General features: G+C 51.4%; 1 non-coding gene across 1 annotated transcript in view; it reads left to right on the plus strand.

Moving 5' to 3' along the window:
* Nucleotides 1-3,505: 3,505 nt before the first annotated feature.
* Nucleotides 3,506-5,000, plus strand: part of LOC126318520 (small subunit ribosomal RNA) — a 1,893-nt gene continuing 398 nt past the window's right edge. The window contains exon 1 of the ribosomal RNA XR_007557341.1: nt 3,506-5,000. This exon is cut by the window's right edge and continues 398 nt beyond it. This is a non-coding gene — a ribosomal RNA (small subunit ribosomal RNA).

A 5,000-nucleotide genomic window follows, 5' to 3' on the forward strand; every position in this document is an offset into this window, starting at 1 on the left:
GTCCCTTAACCTAACTCAAGTTGTCCCTTAACCTAACTCAAGTTGTCCCTTAACCTAACTCAATTTGTCCCTTAACCTAACTCAATTTGTCCCTTAACCTAACTCAATTTGTCCCTTAACCTAACTCAAGTTGTCCCTTAACCTAACTCAAGTTGTCCCTTAACCTAACTCAAGTTGTCCCTTAACCTAACTCAAGTTGTCCCTTAACCTAACTCAAGTTGTCCCTTAACCTAACTCAAGTTGTCCCTTAACCTAACTCAAGTTGTCCCTTAACCTAACTCAAGTTGTCCCTTAACCTAACTCAAGTTGTCCCTTAACCTAACTCAAGTTGTCCCTTAACCTAACTCAAGTTGTCCCTTAACCTAACTCAATTTGTCCCTTAACCTAACTCAATTTGTCCCTTAACCTAACTCAAGTTGTCCCTTAACCTAACTCAATTTGTCCCTTAACCTAACTCAATTTGTCCCTTAACCTAACTCAATTTGTCCCTTAACCTAACTCAAGTTGTCCCTTAACCTAACTCAAGTTGTCCCTTAACCTAACTCAAGTTGTCCCTTAACCTAACTCAAGTTGTCCCTTAACCTAACTCAAGTTGTCCCTTAACCTAACTCAAGTTGTCCCTTAACCTAACTCAAGTTGTCCCTTAACCTAACTCAAGTTGTCCCTTAACCTAACTCAAGTTGTCCCTTAACCTAACTCAAGTTGTCCCTTAACCTAACTCAATTTGTCCCTTAACCTAACTCAAGTTGTCCCTTAACCTAACTCAATTTGTCCCTTAACCTAACTCAATTTGTCCCTTAACCTAACTCAATTTGTCCCTTAACCTAACTCAATTTGTCCCTTAACCTAACTCAATTTGTCCCTTAACCTAACTCAATTTGTCCCTTAACCTAACTCAATTTGTCCCTTAACCTAACTCAATTTGTCCCTTAACCTAACTCAAGTTGTCCCTTAACCTAACTCAAGTTGTCCCTTAACCTAACTCAAGTTGTCCCTTAACCTAACTCAAGTTGTCCCTTAACCTAACTCAAGTTGTCCCTTAACCTAACTCAAGTTGTCCCTTAACCTAACTCAAGTTGTCCCTTAACCTAACTCAAGTTGTCCCTTAACCTAACTCAAGTTGTCCCTTAACCTAACTCAAGTTGTCCCTTAACCTAACCCACGTTGTCCCTTAACCTAACCCACGTTGTCCCTTAACCTAACCCACGTTGTCCCTTAACCTAACCCACGTTGTCCCTTAACCTAACCCACGTTGTCCCTTAACCTAACCCACGTTGTCCCTTAACCTAACCCACGTTGTCCCTTAACCTAACCGACGTTGTCCCTTAACCTAACCCACGTTGTCCCTTAACCTAACCCACGTTGTCCCTTAACCTAACCCACGTTGTCCCTTAACCTAACCCACGTTGTCCCTTAACCTAACCCACGTTGTCCCTTAACCTAACCCACGTTGTCCCTTAACCTAACCCACGTTGTCCCTTAACCTAACCCACGTTGTCCCTTAACCTAACCCACGTTGTCCCTTAACCTAACCCACGTTGTCCCTTAACCTAACCCACGTTGTCCCTTAACCTAACCCACGTTGTCCCTTAACCTAACCCACGTTGTCCCTTAACCTAACCCACGTTGTCCCTTAACCTAACCCACGTTGTCCCTTAACCTAACCCACGTTGTCCCTTTGCCTAACATAGTTCACTGCTCGGAATCTCTGGTGTCGTTGTTATCCTCATGTAGATGTCTTGCGAGTGTTGCTTACTTTCCACATATTCCTGCTATCCACTGTCAATTGTACTGCAATAGGACTATATCGCCGACCCCCCCCCTCCCCCCCCTCTGTCCCCCTCTGTCCCCCTCTTTGTGTCTCTGTCCTCTCAAGCTGGTCGGTCTGGCGTTTGAGTGTTAAATGAGCCTCGCAGCTGTTCAGTTGCATTCAGATGTCGACGCCCTCAGTGTACGTCGTGGTATGGTCTGTGTCCATTGTCCGCTGATGTCGTACGCGTAACCCACACGCTGTACCGATCATCGGTCGTTACGTACAGAGTGAAGTAGTGTGATACGTGTGACCGTACGCTGGCTGTGCCCAACGGTGTCGAATCTCAATTTCCATATGTTGTGCTTGATGCTACTTGTCTCGTCTCCCAATAACAGCTAGGTTGCACTGTGGTACGCCGTAGAGGCGTGTGGGAGGAACGTACGAACGCATTGTATGTCACCCTGGGTCGCTGGGGGTGGTGGTGCGGTGAGTCAGGTCAGGTCAGGTCAGCGTGAGCCGTCTGATGTAGTGACGCGTGTATTCCGACTTTGTCGTATTGCCTCACACAAAGTGCTACCCTGGTGGACCGCGTTCCATATCTGGGACATGCCGCAGATGCCGGTTGACAGTGGATCGCGGAAGGTACATCGCATACGTGCGCGGGCCACCTTCCACGTGTTCTCTTCTGCACATGTCGCAGTGTGTATGTGGTCTGATGTAGCGTGTCGTGACACATGACATCCTGGCATGCAAGAATTGTTGAATTCGCAAATGTAGGTGGACATCTACGTTTACTGCCCAAGATACGCAAATGAACTGGAAATCCGTTGTTGAGCGGTTGTTCACGCTGGAGGTGAATCTGTGATGGCGACGATCGGTACAGCTATTAACCGGTTGTTTCAGCGGTACCCGCCACATCCACACGCGTGACTAGGCCCATGTGGGTATGAAGCGATACGCGGCGGTGGCTTGGTGGGACTGTTCCCGGCCGGTGAAGGGGGGCCGCCCGGCGTGTTGGCCGCGCGCTGCGTGGGCGCACGCGCAACAGGCGGCTGGTGGGGGGCGCCGAGTGGCAGGAGCGCCAGCCGACGGGCCCGGCAGGCGGCGCAGCTACGCTGCGGCGCACCCTGCACGCGGCGCCTGGCGGCCAAAGTTGGTTCAGCCGAGCCCGGTGCGAAGCGCGGTGGACATCTGCAGTGTGCTGGTCTGATTGAGGACTGTGTGCGTTGAGGATGCGCCGCCGCCTGGCACTCGGCGCCGCGACGCCGTCTGCTGCTCGGTCGCCCCAGCGGTTCTCGCAGGTGGTTTGTATCGCAGTTGTGCGGACGTGTTGGCGCGTGCGCTGTGCTGGGAGAGTTCGCTTCTGCACCCAAGTGGGGCTTTGCCCTTGTGTGGCGCTGGCGTTGGAGCTGCCGGTCACCATAGGTGGCGCGTGTTGTCTCCCGCCGGCAATGCCACGACAGCACGCTCCCGGGCCTCTGTCGGCAGCGGCAAGCTCAGTTGGGAGCAAGGGTGTTCGCACTAAAACCGTCTACTCGCCTAACTCCGGGCGATTGCGCCTCTCTCGAAACCGACCAAGTACCTAGGACGGCGCTGCGCGCCGCCGGGACCTGAGAGGGTTTCGAGGTGTATCGTGCAGGGGAGCTCGGCCTCCTCCTGTTTGCAGAATAATTGAGCGGACGCTTGCGTGTTCGCGCGGGCCCCCGGGACACACTCCCGGGCGGCCGGCTGCTCAGCTCTAGTTGACGCAGCTCCCTGGTTGATCCTGCCAGTAGTCATATGCTTGTCTCAAAGATTAAGCCATGCATGTCTCAGTACAAGCCGCATTAAGGTGAAACCGCGAATGGCTCATTAAATCAGTTATGGTTCCTTAGATCGTACCCACGTTACTTGGATAACTGTGGTAATTCTAGAGCTAATACATGCAAACAGAGTCCCGACCAGAGATGGAAGGGACGCTTTTATTAGATCAAAACCAATCGGATTGGCTTGTCTGGTCCGTTTGCCTTGGTGACTCTGAATAACTTTGGGCTGATCGCACGGTCCTCGTACCGGCGACGCATCTTTCAAATGTCTGCCTTATCAACTGTCGATGGTAGGTTCTGCGCCTACCATGGTTGTAACGGGTAACGGGGAATCAGGGTTCGATTCCGGAGAGGGAGCCTGAGAAACGGCTACCACATCCAAGGAAGGCAGCAGGCGCGCAAATTACCCACTCCCGGCACGGGGAGGTAGTGACGAAAAATAACGATACGGGACTCATCCGAGGCCCCGTAATCGGAATGAGTACACTTTAAATCCTTTAACGAGTATCTATTGGAGGGCAAGTCTGGTGCCAGCAGCCGCGGTAATTCCAGCTCCAATAGCGTATATTAAAGTTGTTGCGGTTAAAAAGCTCGTAGTTGGATTTGTGTCCCACGCTGTTGGTTCACCGCCCGTCGGTGTTTAACTGGCATGTATCGTGGGACGTCCTGCCGGTGGGGCGAGCCGAAGGGGTGCTTTCGCGTCCCGAGGCGGACCCCGTTTAAATCCTACCAGGGTGCTCTTTGTTGAGTGTCTCGGTGGGCCGGCACGTTTACTTTGAACAAATTAGAGTGCTTAAAGCAGGCAAGCCCGCCTGAATACTGTGTGCATGGAATAATGGAATAGGACCTCGGTTCTATTTTGTTGGTTTTCGGAACCCGAGGTAATGATTAATAGGGACAGGCGGGGGCATTCGTATTGCGACGTTAGAGGTGAAATTCTTGGATCGTCGCAAGACGAACAGAAGCGAAAGCATTTGCCAAGTATGTTTTCATTAATCAAGAACGAAAGTTAGAGGTTCGAAGGCGATCAGATACCGCCCTAGTTCTAACCATAAACGATGCCAGCCAGCGATCCGCCGCAGTTCCTCCGATGACTCGGCGGGCAGCCTCCGGGAAACCAAAGCTTTTGGGTTCCGGGGGAAGTATGGTTGCAAAGCTGAAACTTAAAGGAATTGACGGAAGGGCACCACCAGGAGTGGAGCCTGCGGCTTAATTTGACTCAACACGGGAAACCTCACCAGGCCCGGACACCGGAAGGATTGACAGATTGATAGCTCTTTCTTGATTCGGTGGGTGGTGGTGCATGGCCGTTCTTAGTTGGTGGAGCGATTTGTCTGGTTAATTCCGATAACGAACGAGACTCTAGCCTGCTAACTAGTCGCGTGACATCCTTCGTGCTGTCAGCGATTACTTTTCTTCTTAGAGGGACAGGCGGCTTCTAG

Source organism: Schistocerca gregaria, unplaced genomic scaffold, assembly GCF_023897955.1.
Source record: "Schistocerca gregaria isolate iqSchGreg1 unplaced genomic scaffold, iqSchGreg1.2 ptg000670l, whole genome shotgun sequence".
NCBI lineage: Eukaryota > Metazoa > Arthropoda > Insecta > Orthoptera > Acrididae > Schistocerca > Schistocerca gregaria.